The 22,990-nt window shown below is 49.9% G+C and overlaps 23 non-coding genes across 23 annotated transcripts; 15 read left to right on the top strand and 8 right to left on the bottom strand.

The window, feature by feature from the left end:
* Window positions 1-241: 241 nt before the first annotated feature.
* Trnav-uac (transfer RNA valine (anticodon UAC)) lies at window positions 242-314 on the bottom strand. The gene has a single exon. It is a non-coding gene; the product is annotated as a tRNA-Val (tRNA).
* Window positions 315-549: 235 nt separating this feature from the next.
* Window positions 550-621, top strand: Trnap-cgg (transfer RNA proline (anticodon CGG)). The gene has a single exon. It is a non-coding gene; the product is annotated as a tRNA-Pro (tRNA).
* Window positions 622-2,466: 1,845 nt separating this feature from the next.
* Trnap-ugg (transfer RNA proline (anticodon UGG)) lies at window positions 2,467-2,538 on the top strand. The gene has a single exon. It is a non-coding gene; the product is annotated as a tRNA-Pro (tRNA).
* A 602-nt stretch (window positions 2,539-3,140) lies between these two features.
* On the bottom strand, window positions 3,141-3,213 carry Trnav-uac (transfer RNA valine (anticodon UAC)). Its single transcript has one exon. It is a non-coding gene; the product is annotated as a tRNA-Val (tRNA).
* Window positions 3,214-3,448: 235 nt separating this feature from the next.
* On the top strand, window positions 3,449-3,520 carry Trnap-cgg (transfer RNA proline (anticodon CGG)). The gene has a single exon. It is a non-coding gene; the product is annotated as a tRNA-Pro (tRNA).
* Window positions 3,521-5,879: 2,359 nt separating this feature from the next.
* On the top strand, window positions 5,880-5,951 carry Trnap-ugg (transfer RNA proline (anticodon UGG)). The gene has a single exon. It is a non-coding gene; the product is annotated as a tRNA-Pro (tRNA).
* Window positions 5,952-6,553: 602 nt separating this feature from the next.
* Window positions 6,554-6,626, bottom strand: Trnav-uac (transfer RNA valine (anticodon UAC)). Its single transcript has one exon. It is a non-coding gene; the product is annotated as a tRNA-Val (tRNA).
* Window positions 6,627-6,861: 235 nt separating this feature from the next.
* Trnap-cgg (transfer RNA proline (anticodon CGG)) lies at window positions 6,862-6,933 on the top strand. Its single transcript has one exon. It is a non-coding gene; the product is annotated as a tRNA-Pro (tRNA).
* A 1,845-nt stretch (window positions 6,934-8,778) lies between these two features.
* Window positions 8,779-8,850, top strand: Trnap-ugg (transfer RNA proline (anticodon UGG)). The gene has a single exon. It is a non-coding gene; the product is annotated as a tRNA-Pro (tRNA).
* Window positions 8,851-9,452: 602 nt separating this feature from the next.
* Trnav-uac (transfer RNA valine (anticodon UAC)) lies at window positions 9,453-9,525 on the bottom strand. Its single transcript has one exon. It is a non-coding gene; the product is annotated as a tRNA-Val (tRNA).
* A 235-nt stretch (window positions 9,526-9,760) lies between these two features.
* Trnap-cgg (transfer RNA proline (anticodon CGG)) lies at window positions 9,761-9,832 on the top strand. The gene has a single exon. It is a non-coding gene; the product is annotated as a tRNA-Pro (tRNA).
* Window positions 9,833-11,677: 1,845 nt separating this feature from the next.
* Trnap-ugg (transfer RNA proline (anticodon UGG)) lies at window positions 11,678-11,749 on the top strand. The gene has a single exon. It is a non-coding gene; the product is annotated as a tRNA-Pro (tRNA).
* A 602-nt stretch (window positions 11,750-12,351) lies between these two features.
* Window positions 12,352-12,424, bottom strand: Trnav-uac (transfer RNA valine (anticodon UAC)). Its single transcript has one exon. It is a non-coding gene; the product is annotated as a tRNA-Val (tRNA).
* A 235-nt stretch (window positions 12,425-12,659) lies between these two features.
* Window positions 12,660-12,731, top strand: Trnap-cgg (transfer RNA proline (anticodon CGG)). The gene has a single exon. It is a non-coding gene; the product is annotated as a tRNA-Pro (tRNA).
* A 1,847-nt stretch (window positions 12,732-14,578) lies between these two features.
* Trnap-ugg (transfer RNA proline (anticodon UGG)) lies at window positions 14,579-14,650 on the top strand. The gene has a single exon. It is a non-coding gene; the product is annotated as a tRNA-Pro (tRNA).
* A 602-nt stretch (window positions 14,651-15,252) lies between these two features.
* Window positions 15,253-15,325, bottom strand: Trnav-uac (transfer RNA valine (anticodon UAC)). The gene has a single exon. It is a non-coding gene; the product is annotated as a tRNA-Val (tRNA).
* A 235-nt stretch (window positions 15,326-15,560) lies between these two features.
* On the top strand, window positions 15,561-15,632 carry Trnap-cgg (transfer RNA proline (anticodon CGG)). Its single transcript has one exon. It is a non-coding gene; the product is annotated as a tRNA-Pro (tRNA).
* Window positions 15,633-17,477: 1,845 nt separating this feature from the next.
* Trnap-ugg (transfer RNA proline (anticodon UGG)) lies at window positions 17,478-17,549 on the top strand. Its single transcript has one exon. It is a non-coding gene; the product is annotated as a tRNA-Pro (tRNA).
* Window positions 17,550-18,151: 602 nt separating this feature from the next.
* Trnav-uac (transfer RNA valine (anticodon UAC)) lies at window positions 18,152-18,224 on the bottom strand. Its single transcript has one exon. It is a non-coding gene; the product is annotated as a tRNA-Val (tRNA).
* A 235-nt stretch (window positions 18,225-18,459) lies between these two features.
* Trnap-cgg (transfer RNA proline (anticodon CGG)) lies at window positions 18,460-18,531 on the top strand. Its single transcript has one exon. It is a non-coding gene; the product is annotated as a tRNA-Pro (tRNA).
* A 1,841-nt stretch (window positions 18,532-20,372) lies between these two features.
* Window positions 20,373-20,444, top strand: Trnap-ugg (transfer RNA proline (anticodon UGG)). The gene has a single exon. It is a non-coding gene; the product is annotated as a tRNA-Pro (tRNA).
* A 602-nt stretch (window positions 20,445-21,046) lies between these two features.
* Trnav-uac (transfer RNA valine (anticodon UAC)) lies at window positions 21,047-21,119 on the bottom strand. The gene has a single exon. It is a non-coding gene; the product is annotated as a tRNA-Val (tRNA).
* Window positions 21,120-21,354: 235 nt separating this feature from the next.
* Window positions 21,355-21,426, top strand: Trnap-cgg (transfer RNA proline (anticodon CGG)). Its single transcript has one exon. It is a non-coding gene; the product is annotated as a tRNA-Pro (tRNA).
* The last annotated feature ends 1,564 nt before the right edge of the window (window positions 21,427-22,990 follow it).

The following is a 22,990-nucleotide window of genomic DNA, read 5'->3' as shown; positions in this document are numbered from 1 at the left end:
CTCAGGATAGCCAGTAGGAAGCGCACCTGAAGTAGCCCTGAAGAACCGGGTTGTATATTTTGCCAGCCATAATGGAGCTAGGGGCGTTCTCAGTTACCAAATACCGGTGCAATAAGAGAGCAACAGTATTTGACAGTAAAATGACGCCCTATCCATCTAGAATATGACATTGATTGTCTCTGCATACGCATCCGTGAGGTCATCCCGGAAATGAAATCCGATATACGGATTAAAATTGTTGTGTTCCCGCCCGGGATCGAACCGGGGACCTTCTGCGTGTAAAGCAGACGTGATAACCGCTACACCACGGAAACGACGGTTCGTCTGATGTGCCACCCGGAGACTCGTGGTAGCAACAGTTTTCCTTCTGTGTTAGCAAGGGCATCGGCTACGAGCTCCCTCCGATTCGTGAGGTTCCTATAGTACAAGAAGTCGATGAAAACAATCCAACCGCGACAGCCAGAGAGAACGCTGGGTGAGCTGCAGCCGTACATGGTGAGACCATCAACGGTGGCGTCATTCACATGCAGTGTGTTTTCGGAACGAACAGGCTCGTTGGTCTAGGGGTATGATTCCTGCTTCGGGTGCAGGAGGTCCCGGGTTCAAATCCCGGACGAGCCCTTGCGTTTTGTACAACGGTGTGCTAACAAACCGCATGGCGGCGGCTGTTTCGCGCATTTCCAGGCCTCCAAGTCAGCGCTAAATCCGACAACCAGTTCTGAAACAGTTTCATTTGAGCCATGTGCACCCTGCTGGTGGAACGTTTGAAGTTGATTTAAATGGTCACAGTAGAGATCGTAGTAAGTGTCTTGCTGAGTGCGACGAAAACTTGTTTCCGCCCGCAATCGAACCGGGGACCTTGTGCGTGTTAGGCAGACGTTATAACCGCTACACCACGGAAACTGCTACGCTCTGCCCTCCACATGTGATACAACTTGTAGGACGATCGCCATTGTGGCGTAAAAATCACTTTGCGGAAACGCACAATGCCGGTATTTCGCATTCGTGTGAAACAATCGACAGCACCCTTGACTGCCTGAATGCCATGTCGAATAAGAGCTCAAGAAGTCATCGGAAACGCTCGAGGGAGAGTCCTCAGCAGCATCTGCTGCTCTTTCTTTCCTTACGAGATACCGTCGATTCGCGCAGTCGTTATTGCAAAAGATGTCACCAAAGGCGATCGCTTCGTTAGCGGCACGGCGCCTGGGCTCGGCGGCAGCTCTACATGGAGGCACCAGCAGCCCCAGCCCCTCCAGGCCGCCGCCGGCGCCACAGCGCAAGGAGTCGGCGCCCGCCCTGCAATGCCCCCTGTCGTTGCACATTCCACCCGCCTTTTATCCTCTCCATGTCTGACTCACTACCCTAAATGACGCTGCAGTCGACGTGCTTATTACTATCGCTTTTGGAAGAACCAAGGCGCAGTATTCTAGTGACGAACCGGTATTGCAAATTTGGATTAAGTAAAAATTTATTGTGTGGTCGAGCGACACCCCCGTCTCGCTCTTCCTAGATGATCGCTGCTGCGCGGAGTAACTCCTAGCGCGCCGATGGCTTCAGAGTTGGTCTTCTCGAAGTTTTGCTTTTGCACTGCATTCCGCAATCTTATAGTTACGTGCTTCGGTTTCCCGACGTTCTTGTGTTTAGTGCGTTCGGCTTCTCTTAACCCTTAGCCACCGCTTGCCGAAATTTCCACACTGTCATCTGTCGATCTGCAGAGCTCGATGAAGGTACCGCGGCCGTTCCTGAGCTCGTGAAACGGCCGAATCTGTAGTTGTTTCCAGATCTCTCCCACACAACGGCCTCCCGGAAGCTTGGATTACAGGAGTACGCCACTACTCCCAGCCGCTGAATTACCTTTGAAGCAGAATGACATGAGCTACACGCAGCTCCGATTTTTTTTTTTTTTTTTTTGTGTCTGACCTACTTTGAAAGATTTTGTAGTCGATTTACTTACCACTATCGCTGTTGGAAGGAGGAAACCACGTGATAATCACACAGTATTCTAGAGACGATCAGGTAATGAAAATTTAGAATAAGTAAAACAGTATCAAAAGAAGTTGTGTGGTGGAGCGGCACATGCAATTCACGCTTCCTAGATGATCGTTGCTGCATAGAATAATTCTTTTGTCTGTGGCGTCTTCAGTATTCGTCTTCTGGAAGTTTTGCTTGCAGTATATTCTTCAATATTTTCATTATGAGTTGGTGCTTGCTTTCCCGATGTTATTTTGTTTAGTGCATTCGCCTTCTCTTAACCCTGAGAAACCACATACGGAAACTGAGGCACTGCCGGCTGTTCATAAGCAGAGTTCGATGAAGTTATTTCGCTTTTTATTCGGCGCCTTTAATATTCTTCTCATCAGTGGTGAGTGCTGCCTGCAGAAAGCGCTTATCTTGCGAATTCACGTGAAAGTTTGTGTTCCCTGGGAGATGCACTACTTGTGATTAGCTTGAGTGGTGCGGGCAGGTGGCTCGTTGGTCTAGGGGTATGATTCCTGCTTTGGGTGCAGGAGGTCCCGGGTTCAAATCCCGGACGAGCCCTGCCATTTTGACCGTGCTGAAGAGTAGGTGGAACTCAGTCCCGGTTGCAGCTCCTCAATGAAGAGTAAGACGCCTGTTATATCACGTGGATATAACAAGAATCCGGCACCAGTAAAGTACGTAGGTGGAATTCGGTAGAAAGGCAGACGGTAATTTTTCTTGCAACGGAAAACAAGGTTGTCTTTGCGGAATATGTGCACCGTGAGTGGAGATTCAGCTTGATTGTGCGACAGTCTACCTTCATCTTACTAGCGACGGCAACAACCAATGGGTGGGACGTAAGACTGAGCGTGGCTAAGAGTTTCTCATTATTAGTTACCTTCACACTTTGTCACAGCCGTGACAAGGCGAGTAGCGCGAGCTCAGGATAGCCAGTAGGAAGCGCACCTGAAGTAGCCCTGAAGAACCGGGTTGTATATTTTGCCAGCCATAATGGAGCTAGGGGCGTTCTCAGTTACCAAATACCGGTGCAATAAGAGAGCAACAGTATTTGACAGTAAAATGACGCCCTATCCATCTAGAATATGACATTGATTGTCTCTGCATACGCATCCGTGAGGTCATCCCGGAAATGAAATCCGATATACGGATTAAAATTGTTGTGTTCCCGCCCGGGATCGAACCGGGGACCTTCTGCGTGTAAAGCAGACGTGATAACCGCTACACCACGGAAACGACGGTTCGTCTGATGTGCCACCCGGAGACTCGTGGTAGCAACAGTTTTCCTTCTGTGTTAGCAAGGGCATCGGCTACGAGCTCCCTCCGATTCGTGAGGTTCCTATAGTACAAGAAGTCGATGAAAACAATCCAACCGCGACAGCCAGAGAGAACGCTGGGTGAGCTGCAGCCGTACATGGTGAGACCATCAACGGTGGCGTCATTCACATGCAGTGTGTTTTCGGAACGAACAGGCTCGTTGGTCTAGGGGTATGATTCCTGCTTCGGGTGCAGGAGGTCCCGGGTTCAAATCCCGGACGAGCCCTTGCGTTTTGTACAACGGTGTGCTAACAAACCGCATGGCGGCGGCTGTTTCGCGCATTTCCAGGCCTCCAAGTCAGCGCTAAATCCGACAACCAGTTCTGAAACAGTTTCATTTGAGCCATGTGCACCCTGCTGGTGGAACGTTTGAAGTTGATTTAAATGGTCACAGTAGAGATCGTAGTAAGTGTCTTGCTGAGTGCGACGAAAACTTGTTTCCGCCCGCAATCGAACCGGGGACCTTGTGCGTGTTAGGCAGACGTTATAACCGCTACACCACGGAAACTGCTACGCTCTGCCCTCCACATGTGATACAACTTGTAGGACGATCGCCATTGTGGCGTAAAAATCACTTTGCGGAAACGCACAATGCCGGTATTTCGCATTCGTGTGAAACAATCGACAGCACCCTTGACTGCCTGAATGCCATGTCGAATAAGAGCTCAAGAAGTCATCGGAAACGCTCGAGGGAGAGTCCTCAGCAGCATCTGCTGCTCTTTCTTTCCTTACGAGATACCGTCGATTCGCGCAGTCGTTATTGCAAAAGATGTCACCAAAGGCGATCGCTTCGTTAGCGGCACGGCGCCTGGGCTCGGCGGCAGCTCTACATGGAGGCACCAGCAGCCCCAGCCCCTCCAGGCCGCCGCCGGCGCCACAGCGCAAGGAGTCGGCGCCCGCCCTGCAATGCCAGATCGTAGTAAGTGTCTTGCTGAGTGCGACGAAAACTTGTTTCCGCCCGCAATCGAACCGGGGACCTTGTGCGTGTTAGGCAGACGTTATAACCGCTACACCACGGAAACTGCTACGCTCTGCCCTCCACATGTGATACAACTTGTAGGACGATCGCCATTGTGGCGTAAAAATCACTTTGCGGAAACGCACAATGCCGGTATTTCGCATTCGTGTGAAACAATCGACAGCACCCTTGACTGCCTGAATGCCATGTCGAATAAGAGCTCAAGAAGTCATCGGAAACGCTCGAGGGAGAGTCCTCAGCAGCATCTGCTGCTCTTTCTTTCCTTACGAGATACCGTCGATTCGCGCAGTCGTTATTGCAAAAGATGTCACCAAAGGCGATCGCTTCGTTAGCGGCACGGCGCCTGGGCTCGGCGGCAGCTCTACATGGAGGCACCAGCAGCCCCAGCCCCTCCAGGCCGCCGCCGGCGCCACAGCGCAAGGAGTCGGCGCCCGCCCTGCAATGCCCCCTGTCGTTGCACATTCCACCCGCCTTTTATCCTCTCCATGTCTGACTCACTACCCTAAATGACGCTGCAGTCGACGTGCTTATTACTATCGCTTTTGGAAGAACCAAGGCGCAGTATTCTAGTGACGAACCGGTATTGCAAATTTGGATTAAGTAAAAATTTATTGTGTGGTCGAGCGACACCCCCGTCTCGCTCTTCCTAGATGATCGCTGCTGCGCGGAGTAACTCCTAGCGCGCCGATGGCTTCAGAGTTGGTCTTCTCGAAGTTTTGCTTTTGCACTGCATTCCGCAATCTTATAGTTACGTGCTTCGGTTTCCCGACGTTCTTGTGTTTAGTGCGTTCGGCTTCTCTTAACCCTTAGCCACCGCTTGCCGAAATTTCCACACTGTCATCTGTCGATCTGCAGAGCTCGATGAAGGTACCGCGGCCGTTCCTGAGCTCGTGAAACGGCCGAATCTGTAGTTGTTTCCAGATCTCTCCCACACAACGGCCTCCCGGAAGCTTGGATTACAGGAGTACGCCACTACTCCCAGCCGCTGAATTACCTTTGAAGCAGAATGACATGAGCTACACGCAGCTCCGATTTTTTTTTTTTTTTTTTTGTGTCTGACCTACTTTGAAAGATTTTGTAGTCGATTTACTTACCACTATCGCTGTTGGAAGGAGGAAACCACGTGATAATCACACAGTATTCTAGAGACGATCAGGTAATGAAAATTTAGAATAAGTAAAACAGTATCAAAAGAAGTTGTGTGGTGGAGCGGCACATGCAATTCACGCTTCCTAGATGATCGTTGCTGCATAGAATAATTCTTTTGTCTGTGGCGTCTTCAGTATTCGTCTTCTGGAAGTTTTGCTTGCAGTATATTCTTCAATATTTTCATTATGAGTTGGTGCTTGCTTTCCCGATGTTATTTTGTTTAGTGCATTCGCCTTCTCTTAACCCTGAGAAACCACATACGGAAACTGAGGCACTGCCGGCTGTTCATAAGCAGAGTTCGATGAAGTTATTTCGCTTTTTATTCGGCGCCTTTAATATTCTTCTCATCAGTGGTGAGTGCTGCCTGCAGAAAGCGCTTATCTTGCGAATTCACGTGAAAGTTTGTGTTCCCTGGGAGATGCACTACTTGTGATTAGCTTGAGTGGTGCGGGCAGGTGGCTCGTTGGTCTAGGGGTATGATTCCTGCTTTGGGTGCAGGAGGTCCCGGGTTCAAATCCCGGACGAGCCCTGCCATTTTGACCGTGCTGAAGAGTAGGTGGAACTCAGTCCCGGTTGCAGCTCCTCAATGAAGAGTAAGACGCCTGTTATATCACGTGGATATAACAAGAATCCGGCACCAGTAAAGTACGTAGGTGGAATTCGGTAGAAAGGCAGACGGTAATTTTTCTTGCAACGGAAAACAAGGTTGTCTTTGCGGAATATGTGCACCGTGAGTGGAGATTCAGCTTGATTGTGCGACAGTCTACCTTCATCTTACTAGCGACGGCAACAACCAATGGGTGGGACGTAAGACTGAGCGTGGCTAAGAGTTTCTCATTATTAGTTACCTTCACACTTTGTCACAGCCGTGACAAGGCGAGTAGCGCGAGCTCAGGATAGCCAGTAGGAAGCGCACCTGAAGTAGCCCTGAAGAACCGGGTTGTATATTTTGCCAGCCATAATGGAGCTAGGGGCGTTCTCAGTTACCAAATACCGGTGCAATAAGAGAGCAACAGTATTTGACAGTAAAATGACGCCCTATCCATCTAGAATATGACATTGATTGTCTCTGCATACGCATCCGTGAGGTCATCCCGGAAATGAAATCCGATATACGGATTAAAATTGTTGTGTTCCCGCCCGGGATCGAACCGGGGACCTTCTGCGTGTAAAGCAGACGTGATAACCGCTACACCACGGAAACGACGGTTCGTCTGATGTGCCACCCGGAGACTCGTGGTAGCAACAGTTTTCCTTCTGTGTTAGCAAGGGCATCGGCTACGAGCTCCCTCCGATTCGTGAGGTTCCTATAGTACAAGAAGTCGATGAAAACAATCCAACCGCGACAGCCAGAGAGAACGCTGGGTGAGCTGCAGCCGTACATGGTGAGACCATCAACGGTGGCGTCATTCACATGCAGTGTGTTTTCGGAACGAACAGGCTCGTTGGTCTAGGGGTATGATTCCTGCTTCGGGTGCAGGAGGTCCCGGGTTCAAATCCCGGACGAGCCCTTGCGTTTTGTACAACGGTGTGCTAACAAACCGCATGGCGGCGGCTGTTTCGCGCATTTCCAGGCCTCCAAGTCAGCGCTAAATCCGACAACCAGTTCTGAAACAGTTTCATTTGAGCCATGTGCACCCTGCTGGTGGAACGTTTGAAGTTGATTTAAATGGTCACAGTAGAGATCGTAGTAAGTGTCTTGCTGAGTGCGACGAAAACTTGTTTCCGCCCGCAATCGAACCGGGGACCTTGTGCGTGTTAGGCAGACGTTATAACCGCTACACCACGGAAACTGCTACGCTCTGCCCTCCACATGTGATACAACTTGTAGGACGATCGCCATTGTGGCGTAAAAATCACTTTGCGGAAACGCACAATGCCGGTATTTCGCATTCGTGTGAAACAATCGACAGCACCCTTGACTGCCTGAATGCCATGTCGAATAAGAGCTCAAGAAGTCATCGGAAACGCTCGAGGGAGAGTCCTCAGCAGCATCTGCTGCTCTTTCTTTCCTTACGAGATACCGTCGATTCGCGCAGTCGTTATTGCAAAAGATGTCACCAAAGGCGATCGCTTCGTTAGCGGCACGGCGCCTGGGCTCGGCGGCAGCTCTACATGGAGGCACCAGCAGCCCCAGCCCCTCCAGGCCGCCGCCGGCGCCACAGCGCAAGGAGTCGGCGCCCGCCCTGCAATGCCCCCTGTCGTTGCACATTCCACCCGCCTTTTATCCTCTCCATGTCTGACTCACTACCCTAAATGACGCTGCAGTCGACGTGCTTATTACTATCGCTTTTGGAAGAACCAAGGCGCAGTATTCTAGTGACGAACCGGTATTGCAAATTTGGATTAAGTAAAAATTTATTGTGTGGTCGAGCGACACCCCCGTCTCGCTCTTCCTAGATGATCGCTGCTGCGCGGAGTAACTCCTAGCGCGCCGATGGCTTCAGAGTTGGTCTTCTCGAAGTTTTGCTTTTGCACTGCATTCCGCAATCTTATAGTTACGTGCTTCGGTTTCCCGACGTTCTTGTGTTTAGTGCGTTCGGCTTCTCTTAACCCTTAGCCACCGCTTGCCGAAATTTCCACACTGTCATCTGTCGATCTGCAGAGCTCGATGAAGGTACCGCGGCCGTTCCTGAGCTCGTGAAACGGCCGAATCTGTAGTTGTTTCCAGATCTCTCCCACACAACGGCCTCCCGGAAGCTTGGATTACAGGAGTACGCCACTACTCCCAGCCGCTGAATTACCTTTGAAGCAGAATGACATGAGCTACACGCAGCTCCGATTTTTTTTTTTTTTTTTTTGTGTCTGACCTACTTTGAAAGATTTTGTAGTCGATTTACTTACCACTATCGCTGTTGGAAGGAGGAAACCACGTGATAATCACACAGTATTCTAGAGACGATCAGGTAATGAAAATTTAGAATAAGTAAAACAGTATCAAAAGAAGTTGTGTGGTGGAGCGGCACATGCAATTCACGCTTCCTAGATGATCGTTGCTGCATAGAATAATTCTTTTGTCTGTGGCGTCTTCAGTATTCGTCTTCTGGAAGTTTTGCTTGCAGTATATTCTTCAATATTTTCATTATGAGTTGGTGCTTGCTTTCCCGATGTTATTTTGTTTAGTGCATTCGCCTTCTCTTAACCCTGAGAAACCACATACGGAAACTGAGGCACTGCCGGCTGTTCATAAGCAGAGTTCGATGAAGTTATTTCGCTTTTTATTCGGCGCCTTTAATATTCTTCTCATCAGTGGTGAGTGCTGCCTGCAGAAAGCGCTTATCTTGCGAATTCACGTGAAAGTTTGTGTTCCCTGGGAGATGCACTACTTGTGATTAGCTTGAGTGGTGCGGGCAGGTGGCTCGTTGGTCTAGGGGTATGATTCCTGCTTTGGGTGCAGGAGGTCCCGGGTTCAAATCCCGGACGAGCCCTGCCATTTTGACCGTGCTGAAGAGTAGGTGGAACTCAGTCCCGGTTGCAGCTCCTCAATGAAGAGTAAGACGCCTGTTATATCACGTGGATATAACAAGAATCCGGCACCAGTAAAGTACGTAGGTGGAATTCGGTAGAAAGGCAGACGGTAATTTTTCTTGCAACGGAAAACAAGGTTGTCTTTGCGGAATATGTGCACCGTGTGTGGAGATTCAGCTTGATTGTGCGACAGTCTACCTTCATCTTACTAGCGACGGCAACAACCAATGGGTGGGACGTAAGACTGAGCGTGGCTAAGAGTTTCTCATTATTAGTTACCTTCACACTTTGTCACAGCCGTGACAAGGCGAGTAGCGCGAGCTCAGGATAGCCAGTAGGAAGCGCACCTGAAGTAGCCCTGAAGAACCGGGTTGTATATTTTGCCAGCCATAATGGAGCTAGGGGCGTTCTCAGTTACCAAATACCGGTGCAATAAGAGAGCAACAGTATTTGACAGTAAAATGACGCCCTATCCATCTAGAATATGACATTGATTGTCTCTGCATACGCATCCGTGAGGTCATCCCGGAAATGAAATCCGATATACGGATTAAAATTGTTGTGTTCCCGCCCGGGATCGAACCGGGGACCTTCTGCGTGTAAAGCAGACGTGATAACCGCTACACCACGGAAACGACGGTTCGTCTGATGTGCCACCCGGAGACTCGTGGTAGCAACAGTTTTCCTTCTGTGTTAGCAAGGGCATCGGCTACGAGCTCCCTCCGATTCGTGAGGTTCCTATAGTACAAGAAGTCGATGAAAACAATCCAACCGCGACAGCCAGAGAGAACGCTGGGTGAGCTGCAGCCGTACATGGTGAGACCATCAACGGTGGCGTCATTCACATGCAGTGTGTTTTCGGAACGAACAGGCTCGTTGGTCTAGGGGTATGATTCCTGCTTCGGGTGCAGGAGGTCCCGGGTTCAAATCCCGGACGAGCCCTTGCGTTTTGTACAACGGTGTGCTAACAAACCGCATGGCGGCGGCTGTTTCGCGCATTTCCAGGCCTCCAAGTCAGCGCTAAATCCGACAACCAGTTCTGAAACAGTTTCATTTGAGCCATGTGCACCCTGCTGGTGGAACGTTTGAAGTTGATTTAAATGGTCACAGTAGAGATCGTAGTAAGTGTCTTGCTGAGTGCGACGAAAACTTGTTTCCGCCCGCAATCGAACCGGGGACCTTGTGCGTGTTAGGCAGACGTTATAACCGCTACACCACGGAAACTGCTACGCTCTGCCCTCCACATGTGATACAACTTGTAGGACGATCGCCATTGTGGCGTAAAAATCACTTTGCGGAAACGCACAATGCCGGTATTTCGCATTCGTGTGAAACAATCGACAGCACCCTTGACTGCCTGAATGCCATGTCGAATAAGAGCTCAAGAAGTCATCGGAAACGCTCGAGGGAGAGTCCTCAGCAGCATCTGCTGCTCTTTCTTTCCTTACGAGATACCGTCGATTCGCGCAGTCGTTATTGCAAAAGATGTCACCAAAGGCGATCGCTTCGTTAGCGGCACGGCGCCTGGGCTCGGCGGCAGCTCTACATGGAGGCACCAGCAGCCCCAGCCCCTCCAGGCCGCCGCCGGCGCCACAGCGCAAGGAGTCGGCGCCCGCCCTGCAATGCCCCCTGTCGTTGCACATTCCACCCGCCTTTTATCCTCTCCATGTCTGACTCACTACCCTAAATGACGCTGCAGTCGACGTGCTTATTACTATCGCTTTTGGAAGAACCAAGGCGCAGTATTCTAGTGACGAACCGGTATTGCAAATTTGGATTAAGTAAAAATTTATTGTGTGGTCGAGCGACACCCCCGTCTCGCTCTTCCTAGATGATCGCTGCTGCGCGGAGTAACTCCTAGCGCGCCGATGGCTTCAGAGTTGGTCTTCTCGAAGTTTTGCTTTTGCACTGCATTCCGCAATCTTATAGTTACGTGCTTCGGTTTCCCGACGTTCTTGTGTTTAGTGCGTTCGGCTTCTCTTAACCCTTAGCCACCGCTTGCCGAAATTTCCACACTGTCATCTGTCGATCTGCAGAGCTCGATGAAGGTACCGCGGCCGTTCCTGAGCTCGTGAAACGGCCGAATCTGTAGTTGTTTCCAGATCTCTCCCACACAACGGCCTCCCGGAAGCTTGGATTACAGGAGTACGCCACTACTCCCAGCCGCTGAATTACCTTTGAAGCAGAATGACATGAGCTACACGCAGCTCCGATTTTTTTTTTTTTTTTTTTGTGTCTGACCTACTTTGAAAGATTTTGTAGTCGATTTACTTACCACTATCGCTGTTGGAAGGAGGAAACCACGTGATAATCACACAGTATTCTAGAGACGATCAGGTAATGAAAATTTAGAATAAGTAAAACAGTATCAAAAGAAGTTGTGTGGTGGAGCGGCACATGCAATTCACGCTTCCTAGATGATCGTTGCTGCATAGAATAATTCTTTTGTCTGTGGCGTCTTCAGTATTCGTCTTCTGGAAGTTTTGCTTGCAGTATATTCTTCAATATTTTCATTATGAGTTGGTGCTTGCTTTCCCGATGTTATTTTGTTTAGTGCATTCGCCTTCTCTTAACCCTGAGAAACCACATACGGAAACTGAGGCACTGCCGGCTGTTCATAAGCAGAGTTCGATGAAGTTATTTCGCTTTTTATTCGGCGCCTTTAATATTCTTCTCATCAGTGGTGAGTGCTGCCTGCAGAAAGCGCTTATCTTGCGAATTCACGTGAAAGTTTGTGTTCCCTGGGAGATGCACTACTTGTGATTAGCTTGAGTGGTGCGGGCAGGTGGCTCGTTGGTCTAGGGGTATGATTCCTGCTTTGGGTGCAGGAGGTCCCGGGTTCAAATCCCGGACGAGCCCTGCCATTTTGACCGTGCTGAAGAGTAGGTGGAACTCAGTCCCGGTTGCAGCTCCTCAATGAAGAGTAAGACGCCTGTTATATCACGTGGATATAACAAGAATCCGGCACCAGTAAAGTACGTAGGTGGAATTCGGTAGAAAGGCAGACGGTAATTTTTCTTGCAACGGAAAACAAGGTTGTCTTTGCGGAATATGTGCACCGTGAGTGGAGATTCAGCTTGATTGTGCGACAGTCTACCTTCATCTTACTAGCGACGGCAACAACCAATGGGTGGGACGTAAGACTGAGCGTGGCTAAGAGTTTCTCATTATTAGTTACCTTCACACTTTGTCACAGCCGTGACAAGGCGAGTAGCGCGAGCTCAGGATAGCCAGTAGGAAGCGCACCTGAAGTAGCCCTGAAGAACCGGGTTGTATATTTTGCCAGCCATAATGGAGCTAGGGGCGTTCTCAGTTACCAAATACCGGTGCAATAAGAGAGCAACAGTATTTGACAGTAAAATGACGCCCTATCCATCTAGAATATGACATTGATTGTCTCTGCATACGCATCCGTGAGGTCATCCCGGAAATGAAATCCGATATACGGATTAAAATTGTTGTGTTCCCGCCCGGGATCGAACCGGGGACCTTCTGCGTGTAAAGCAGACGTGATAACCGCTACACCACGGAAACGACGGTTCGTCTGATGTGCCACCCGGAGACTCGTGGTAGCAACAGTTTTCCTTCTGTGTTAGCAAGGGCATCGGCTACGAGCTCCCTCCGATTCGTGAGGTTCCTATAGTACAAGAAGTCGATGAAAACAATCCAACCGCGACAGCCAGAGAGAACGCTGGGTGAGCTGCAGCCGTACATGGTGAGACCATCAACGGTGGCGTCATTCACATGCAGTGTGTTTTCGGAACGAACAGGCTCGTTGGTCTAGGGGTATGATTCCTGCTTCGGGTGCAGGAGGTCCCGGGTTCAAATCCCGGACGAGCCCTTGCGTTTTGTACAACGGTGTGCTAACAAACCGCATGGCGGCGGCTGTTTCGCGCATTTCCAGGCCTCCAAGTCAGCGCTAAATCCGACAACCAGTTCTGAAACAGTTTCATTTGAGCCATGTGCACCCTGCTGGTGGAACGTTTGAAGTTGATTTAAATGGTCACAGTAGAGATCGTAGTAAGTGTCTTGCTGAGTGCGACGAAAACTTGTTTCCGCCCGCAATCGAACCGGGGACCTTGTGCGTGTTAGGCAGACGTTATAACCGCTACACCACGGAAACTGCTACGCTCTGCCCTCCACATGTGATACAACTTGTAGGACGATCGCCATTGTGGCGTAAAAATCACTTTGCGGAAACGCACAATGCCGGTATTTCGCATTCGTGTGAAACAATCGACAGCACCCTTGACTGCCTGAATGCCATGTCGAATAAGAGCTCAAGAAGTCATCGGAAACGCTCGAGGGAGAGTCCTCAGCAGCATCTGCTGCTCTTTCTTTCCTTACGAGATACCGTCGATTCGCGCAGTCGTTATTGCAAAAGATGTCACCAAAGGCGATCGCTTTGTTAGCGGCACGGCGCCTGGGCTCGGCGGCAGCCAGCTCTACATGGAGGCACCAGCAGCCCCAGCCCCTCCAGGCCGCCGCCGGCGCCACAGCGCAAGGAGTCGGCGCCCGCCCTGCAATGCCCCCTGTCGTTGCACATTCCACCCGCCTTTTATCCTCTCCATGTCTGACTCACTACCCTAAATGACGCTGCAGTCGACGTGCTTATTACTATCGCTTTTGGAAGAACCAAGGCGCAGTATTCTAGTGACGAACCGGTATTGCAAATTTGGATTAAGTAAAAATTTATTGTGTGGTCGAGCGACACCCCCGTCTCGCTCTTCCTAGATGATCGCTGCTGCGCGGAGTAACTCCTAGCGCGCCGATGGCTTCAGAGTTGGTCTTCTCGAAGTTTTGCTTTTGCACTGCATTCCGCAATCTTATAGTTACGTGCTTCGGTTTCCCGACGTTCTTGTGTTTAGTGCGTTCGGCTTCTCTTAACCCTTAGCCACCGCTTGCCGAAATTTCCACACTGTCATCTGTCGATCTGCAGAGCTCGATGAAGGTACCGCGGCCGTTCCTGAGCTCGTGAAACGGCCGAATCTGTAGTTGTTTCCAGATCTCTCCCACACAACGGCCTCCCGGAAGCTTGGATTACAGGAGTACGCCACTACTCCCAGCCGCTGAATTACCTTTGAAGCAGAATGACATGAGCTACACGCAGCTCCGATTTTTTTTTTTTTTTTTGTGTCTGACCTACTTTGAAAGATTTTGTAGTCGATTTACTTACCACTATCGCTGTTGGAAGGAGGAAACCACGTGATAATCACACAGTATTCTAGAGACGATCAGGTAATGAAAATTTAGAATAAGTAAAACAGTATCAAAAGAAGTTGTGTGGTGGAGCGGCACATGCAATTCACGCTTCCTAGATGATCGTTGCTGCATAGAATAATTCTTTTGTCTGTGGCGTCTTCAGTATTCGTCTTCTGGAAGTTTTGCTTGCAGTATATTCTTCAATATTTTCATTATGAGTTGGTGCTTGCTTTCCCGATGTTATTTTGTTTAGTGCATTCGCCTTCTCTTAACCCTGAGAAACCACATACGGAAACTGAGGCACTGCCGGCTGTTCATAAGCAGAGTTCGATGAAGTTATTTCGCTTTTTATTCGGCGCCTTTAATATTCTTCTCATCAGTGGTGAGTGCTGCCTGCAGAAAGCGCTTATCTTGCGAATTCACGTGAAAGTTTGTGTTCCCTGGGAGATGCACTACTTGTGATTAGCTTGAGTGGTGCGGGCAGGTGGCTCGTTGGTCTAGGGGTATGATTCCTGCTTTGGGTGCAGGAGGTCCCGGGTTCAAATCCCGGACGAGCCCTGCCATTTTGACCGTGCTGAAGAGTAGGTGGAACTCAGTCCCGGTTGCAGCTCCTCAATGAAGAGTAAGACGCCTGTTATATCACGTGGATATAACAAGAATCCGGCACCAGTAAAGTACGTAGGTGGAATTCGGTAGAAAGGCAGACGGTAATTTTTCTTGCAACGGAAAACAAGGTTGTCTTTGCGGAATATGTGCACCGTGAGTGGAGATTCAGCTTGATTGTGCGACAGTCTACCTTCATCTTACTAGCGACGGCAACAACCAATGGGTGGGACGTAAGACTGAGCGTGGCTAAGAGTTTCTCATTATTAGTTACCTTCACACTTTGTCACAGCCGTGACAAGGCGAGTAGCGCGAGCTCAGGATAGCCAGTAGGAAGCGCACCTGAAGTAGCCCTGAAGAACCGGGTTGTATATTTTGCCAGCCATAATGGAGCTAGGGGCGTTCTCAGTTACCAAATACCGGTGCAATAAGAGAGCAACAGTATTTGACAGTAAAATGACGCCCTATCCATCTAGAATATGACATTGATTGTCTCTGCATACGCATCCGTGAGGTCATCCCGGAAATGAAATCCGATATACGGATTAAAATTGTTGTGTTCCCGCCCGGGATCGAACCGGGGACCTTCTGCGTGTAAAGCAGACGTGATAACCGCTACACCACGGAAACGACGGTTCGTCTGATGTGCCACCCGGAGACTCGTGGTAGCAACAGTTTTCCTTCTGTGTTAGCAAGGGCATCGGCTACGAGCTCCCTCCGATTCGTGAGGTTCCTATAGTACAAGAAGTCGATGAAAACAATCCAACCGCGACAGCCAGAGAGAACGCTGGGTGAGCTGCAGCCGTACATGGTGAGACCATCAACGGTGGCGTCATTCACATGCAGTGTGTTTTCGGAACGAACAGGCTCGTTGGTCTAGGGGTATGATTCCTGCTTCGGGTGCAGGAGGTCCCGGGTTCAAATCCCGGACGAGCCCTTGCGTTTTGTACAACGGTGTGCTAACAAACCGCATGGCGGCGGCTGTTTCGCGCATTTCCAGGCCTCCAAGTCAGCGCTAAATCCGACAACCAGTTCTGAAACAGTTTCATTTGAGCCATGTGCACCCTGCTGGTGGAACGTTTGAAGTTGATTTAAATGGTCACAGTAGAGATCGTAGTAAGTGTCTTGCTGAGTGCGACGAAAACTTGTTTCCGCCCGCAATCGAACCGGGGACCTTGTGCGTGTTAGGCAGACGTTATAACCGCTACACCACGGAAACTGCTACGCTCTGCCCTCCACATGTGATACAACTTGTAGGACGATCGCCATTGTGGCGTAAAAATCACTTTGCGGAAACGCACAATGCCGGTATTTCGCATTCGTGTGAAACAATCGACAGCACCCTTGACTGCCTGAATGCCATGTCGAATAAGAGCTCAAGAAGTCATCGGAAACGCTCGAGGGAGAGTCCTCAGCAGCATCTGCTGCTCTTTCTTTCCTTACGAGATACCGTCGATTCGCGCAGTCGTTATTGCAAAAGATGTCACCAAAGGCGATCGCTTCGTTAGCGGCACGGCGCCTGGGCTCGGCGGCAGCTCTACATGGAGGCACCAGCAGCCCCAGCCCCTCCAGGCCGCCGCCGGCGCCACAGCGCAAGGAGTCGGCGCCCGCCCTGCAATGCCCCCTGTCGTTGCACATTCCACCCGCCTTTTATCCTCTCCATGTCTGACTCACTACCCTAAATGACGCTGCAGTCGACGTGCTTATTACTATCGCTTTTGGAAGAACCAAGGCGCAGTATTCTAGTGACGAACCGGTATTGCAAATTTGGATTAAGTAAAAATTTATTGTGTGGTCGAGCGACACCCCCGTCTCGCTCTTCCTAGATGATCGCTGCTGCGCGGAGTAACTCCTAGCGCGCCGATGGCTTCAGAGTTGGTCTTCTCGAAGTTTTGCTTTTGCACTGCATTCCGCAATCTTATAGTTACGTGCTTCGGTTTCCCGACGTTCTTGTGTTTAGTGCGTTCGGCTTCTCTTAACCCTTAGCCACCGCTTGCCGAAATTTCCACACTGTCATCTGTCGATCTGCAGAGCTCGATGAAGGTACCGCGGCCGTTCCTGAGCTCGTGAAACGGCCGAATCTGTAGTTGTTTCCAGATCTCTCCCACACAACGGCCTCCCGGAAGCTTGGATTACAGGAGTACGCCACTACTCCCAGCCGCTGAATTACCTTTGAAGCAGAATGACATGAGCTACACGCAGCTCCGATTTTTTTTTTTTTTTTTTTGTGTCTGACCTACTTTGAAAGATTTTGTAGTCGATTTACTTACCACTATCGCTGTTGGAAGGAGGAAACCACGTGATAATCACACAGTATTCTAGAGACGATCAGGTAATGAAAATTTAGAATAAGTAAAACAGTATCAAAAGAAGTTGTGTGGTGGAGCGGCACATGCAATTCACGCTTCCTAGATGATCGTTGCTGCATAGAATAATTCTTTTGTCTGTGGCGTCTTCAGTATTCGTCTTCTGGAAGTTTTGCTTGCAGTATATTCTTCAATATTTTCATTATGAGTTGGTGCTTGCTTTCCCGATGTTATTTTGTTTAGTGCATTCGCCTTCTCTTAACCCTGAGAAACCACATACGGAAACTGAGGCACTGCCGGCTGTTCATAAGCAGAGTTCGATGAAGTTATTTCGCTTTTTATTCGGCGCCTTTAATATTCTTCTCATCAGTGGTGAGTGCTGCCTGCAGAAAGCGCTTATCTTGCGAATTCACGTGAAAGTTTGTGTTCCCTGGGAGATGCACTACTTGTGATTAGCTTGAGTGGTGCGGGCAGGTGGCTCGTTGGTCTAGGGGTATGATTCCTGCTTTGGGTGCAGGAGGTCCCGGGTTCAAATCCCGGACGAGCCCTGCCATTTTGACCGTGCTGAAGAGTAGGTGGAACTCAGTCCCGGTTGCAGCTCCTCAATGAAGAGTAAGACGCCTGTTATATCACGTGGATATAACAAGAATCCGGCACCAGTAAAGTACGTAGGTGGAATTCGGTAGAAAGGCAGACGGTAATTTTTCTTGCAACGGAAAACAAGGTTGTCTTTGCGGAATATGTGCACCGTGTGTGGAGATTCAGCTTGATTGTGCGACAGTCTACCTTCATCTTACTAGCGACGGCAACAACCAATGGGTGGGACGTAAGACTGAGCGTGGCTAAGAGTTTCTCATTATTAGTTACCTTCACACTTTGTCACAGCCGTGACAAGGCGAGTAGCGCGAGCTCAGGATAGCCAGTAGGAAGCGCACCTGAAGTAGCCCTGAAGAACCGGGTTGTATATTTTGCCAGCCATAATGGAGCTAGGGGCGTTCTCAGTTACCAAATACCGGTGCAATAAGAGAGCAACAGTATTTGACAGTAAAATGACGCCCTATCCATCTAGAATATGACATTGATTGTCTCTGCATACGCATCCGTGAGGTCATCCCGGAAATGAAATCCGATATACGGATTAAAATTGTTGTGTTCCCGCCCGGGATCGAACCGGGGACCTTCTGCGTGTAAAGCAGACGTGATAACCGCTACACCACGGAAACGACGGTTCGTCTGATGTGCCACCCGGAGACTCGTGGTAGCAACAGTTTTCCTTCTGTGTTAGCAAGGGCATCGGCTACGAGCTCCCTCCGATTCGTGAGGTTCCTATAGTACAAGAAGTCGATGAAAACAATCCAACCGCGACAGCCAGAGAGAACGCTGGGTGAGCTGCAGCCGTACATGGTGAGACCATCAACGGTGGCGTCATTCACATGCAGTGTGTTTTCGGAACGAACAGGCTCGTTGGTCTAGGGGTATGATTCCTGCTTCGGGTGCAGGAGGTCCCGGGTTCAAATCCCGGACGAGCCCTTGCGTTTTGTACAACGGTGTGCTAACAAACCGCATGGCGGCGGCTGTTTCGCGCATTTCCAGGCCTCCAAGTCAGCGCTAAATCCGACAACCAGTTCTGAAACAGTTTCATTTGAGCCATGTGCACCCTGCTGGTGGAACGTTTGAAGTTGATTTAAATGGTCACAGTAGAGATCGTAGCAAGTGTCTTGCTGAGTGCGACGAAAACTTGTTTCCGCCCGCAATCGAACCGGGGACCTTGTGCGTGTTAGGCAGACGTTATAACCGCTACACCACGGAAACTGCTACGCTCTGCCCTCCACATGTGATACAACTTGTAGGACGATCGCCATTGTGGCGTAAAAATCACTTTGCGGAAACGCACAATGCCGGTATTTCGCATTCGTGTGAAACAATCGACGGCACCCTTGACTGCCTGAATGCCATGTCGAATAAGAGCTCAAGAAGTCATCGGAAACGCTCGAGGGAGAGTCCTCAGCAGCATCTGCTGCTCTTTCTTTCCTTACGAGATACCGTCGATTCGCGCAGTCGTTATTGCAAAAGATGTCACCAAAGGCGATCGCTTCGTTAGCGGCACGGCGCCTGGGCTCGGCGGCAGCTCTACATGGAGGCACCAGCAGCCCCAGCCCCTCCAGGCCGCCGCCGGCGCCACAGCGCAAGGAGTCGGCGCCCGCCCTGCAATGCCCCCTGTCGTTGCACATTCCACCCGCCTTTTATCCTCTCCATGTCTGACTCACTACCCTAAATGACGCTGCAGTCGACGTGCTTATTACTATCGCTTTTGGAAGAACCAAGGCGCAGTATTCTAGTGACGAACCGGTATTGCAAATTTGGATTAAGTAAAAATTTATTGTGTGGTCGAGCGACACCCCCGTCTCGCTCTTCCTAGATGATCGCTGCTGCGCGGAGTAACTCCTAGCGCGCCGATGGCTTCAGAGTTGGTCTTCTCGAAGTTTTGCTTTTGCACTGCATTCCGCAATCTTATAGTTACGTGCTTCGGTTTCCCGACGTTCTTGTGTTTAGTGCGTTCGGCTTCTCTTAACCCTTAGCCACCGCTTGCCGAAATTTCCACACTGTCATCTGTCGATCTGCAGAGCTCGATGAAGGTACCGCGGCCGTTCCTGAGCTCGTGAAACGGCCGAATCTGTAGTTGTTTCCAGATCTCTCCCACACAACGGCCTCCCGGAAGCTTGGATTACAGGAGTACGCCACTACTCCCAGCCGCTGAATTACCTTTGAAGCAGAATGACATGAGCTACACGCAGCTCCGATTTTTTTTTTTTTTTGTGTCTGACCTACTTTGAAAGATTTTGTAGTCGATTTACTTACCACTATCGCTGTTGGAAGGAGGAAACCACGTGATAATCACACAGTATTCTAGAGACGATCAGGTAATGAAAATTTAGAATAAGTAAAACAGTATCAAAAGAAGTTGTGTGGTGGAGCGGCACATGCAATTCACGCTTCCTAGATGATCGTTGCTGCATAGAATAATTCTTTTGTCTGTGGCGTCTTCAGTATTCGTCTTCTGGAAGTTTTGCTTGCAGTATATTCTTCAATATTTTCATTATGAGTTGGTGCTTGCTTTCCCGATGTTATTTTGTTTAGTGCATTCGCCTTCTCTTAACCCTGAGAAACCACATACGGAAACTGAGGCACTGCCGGCTGTTCATAAGCAGAGTTCGATGAAGTTATTTCGCTTTTTATTCGGCGCCTTTAATATTCTTCTCATCAGTGGTGAGTGCTGCCTGCAGAAAGCGCTTATCTTGCGAATTCACGTGAAAGTTTGTGTTCCCTGGGAGATGCACTACTTGTGATTAGCTTGAGTGGTGCGGGCAGGTGGCTCGTTGGTCTAGGGGTATGATTCCTGCTTTGGGTGCAGGAGGTCCCGGGTTCAAATCCCGGACGAGCCCTGCCATTTTGACCGTGCTGAAGAGTAGGTGGAACTCAGTCCCGGTTGCAGCTCCTCAATGAAGAGTAAGACGCCTGTTATATCACGTGGATATAACAAGAATCCGGCACCAGTAAAGTACGTAGGTGGAATTCGGTAGAAAGGCAGACGGTAATTTTTCTTGCAACGGAAAACAAGGTTGTCTTTGCGGAATATGTGCACCGTGTGTGGAGATTCAGCTTGATTGTGCGACAGTCTACCTTCATCTTACTAGCGACGGCAACAACCAATGGGTGGGACGTAAGACTGAGCGTGGCTAAGAGTTTCTCATTATTAGTTACCTTCACACTTTGTCACAGCCGTGACAAGGCGAGTAGCGCGAGCTCAGGATAGCCAGTAGGAAGCGCACCTGAAGTAGCCCTGAAGAACCGGGTTGTATATTTTGCCAGCCATAATGGAGCTAGGGGCGTTCTCAGTTACCAAATACCGGTGCAATAAGAGAGCAACAGTATTTGACAGTAAAATGACGCCCTATCCATCTAGAATATGACATTGATTGTCTCTGCATACGCATCCGTGAGGTCATCCCGGAAATGAAATCCGATATACGGATTAAAATTGTTGTGTTCCCGCCCGGGATCGAACCGGGGACCTTCTGCGTGTAAAGCAGACGTGATAACCGCTACACCACGGAAACGACGGTTCGTCTGATGTGCCACCCGGAGACTCGTGGTAGCAACAGTTTTCCTTCTGTGTTAGCAAGGGCATCGGCTACGAGCTCCCTCCGATTCGTGAGGTTCCTATAGTACAAGAAGTCGATGAAAACAATCCAACCGCGACAGCCAGAGAGAACGCTGGGTGAGCTGCAGCCGTACATGGTGAGACCATCAACGGTGGCGTCATTCACATGCAGTGTGTTTTCGGAACGAACAGGCTCGTTGGTCTAGGGGTATGATTCCTGCTTCGGGTGCAGGAGGTCCCGGGTTCAAATCCCGGACGAGCCCTTGCGTTTTGTACAACGGTGTGCTAACAAACCGCATGGCGGCGGCTGTTTCGCGCATTTCCAGGCCTCCAAGTCAGCGCTAAATCCGACAACCAGTTCTGAAACAGTTTCATTTGAGCCATGTGCACCCTGCTGGTGGAACGTTTGAAGTTGATTTAAATGGTCACAGTAGAGATCGTAGCAAGTGTCTTGCTGAGTGCGACGAAAACTTGTTTCCGCCCGCAATCGAACCGGGGACCTTGTGCGTGTTAGGCAGACGTTATAACCGCTACACCACGGAAACTGCTACGCTCTGCCCTCCACATGTGATACAACTTGTAGGACGATCGCCATTGTGGCGTAAAAATCACTTTGCGGAAACGCACAATGCCGGTATTTCGCATTCGTGTGAAACAATCGACGGCACCCTTGACTGCCTGAATGCCATGTCGAATAAGAGCTCAAGAAGTCATCGGAAACGCTCGAGGGAGAGTCCTCAGCAGCATCTGCTGCTCTTTCTTTCCTTACGAGATACCGTCGATTCGCGCAGTCGTTATTGCAAAAGATGTCACCAAAGGCGATCGCTTCGTTAGCGGCACGGCGCCTGGGCTCGGCGGCAGCCAGCTCTACATGGAGGCACCAGCAGCCCCAGCCCCTCCAGGCCGCCGCCGGCGCCACAGCGCAAGGAGTCGGCGCCCGCCCTGCAATGCCCCCTGTCGTTGCACATTCCACCCGCCTTTTATCCTCTCCATGTCTGACTCACTACCCTAAATGACGCTGCAGTCGACGTGCTTATTACTATCGCTTTTGGAAGAACCAAGGCGCAGTATTCTAGTGACGAACCGGTATTGCAAATTTGGATTAAGTAAAAATTTATTGTGTGGTCGAGCGACACCCCCGTCTCGCTCTTCCTAGATGATCGCTGCTGCGCGGAGTAACTCCTAGCGCGCCGATGGCTTCAGAGTTGGTCTTCTCGAAGTTTTGCTTTTGCACTGCATTCCGCAATCTTATAGTTACGTGCTTCGGTTTCCCGACGTTCTTGTGTTTAGTGCGTTCGGCTTCTCTTAACCCTTAGCCACCGCTTGCCGAAATTTCCACACTGTCATCTGTCGATCTGCAGAGCTCGATGAAGGTACCGCGGCCGTTCCTGAGCTCGTGAAACGGCCGAATCTGTAGTTGTTTCCAGATCTCTCCCACACAACGGCCTCCCGGAAGCTTGGATTACAGGAGTACGCCACTACTCCCAGCCGCTGAATTACCTTTGAAGCAGAATGACATGAGCTACACGCAGCTCCGATTTTTTTTTTTTTTTTTTTGTGTCTGACCTACTTTGAAAGATTTTGTAGTCGATTTACTTACCACTATCGCTGTTGGAAGGAGGAAACCACGTGATAATCACACAGTATTCTAGAGACGATCAGGTAATGAAAATTTAGAATAAGTAAAACAGTATCAAAAGAAGTTGTGTGGTGGAGCGGCACATGCAATTCACGCTTCCTAGATGATCGTTGCTGCATAGAATAATTCTTTTGTCTGTGGCGTCTTCAGTATTCGTCTTCTGGAAGTTTTGCTTGCAGTATATTCTT

Source organism: Schistocerca nitens, chromosome 2 (genome assembly GCF_023898315.1).
Source record: "Schistocerca nitens isolate TAMUIC-IGC-003100 chromosome 2, iqSchNite1.1, whole genome shotgun sequence".
NCBI classification, from domain to species: Eukaryota; Metazoa; Arthropoda; class Insecta; order Orthoptera; family Acrididae; genus Schistocerca; species Schistocerca nitens.
Note: the sequence above shows the minus strand (reverse complement) of the source record. Positions and strands in the feature narration are given on the sequence as shown.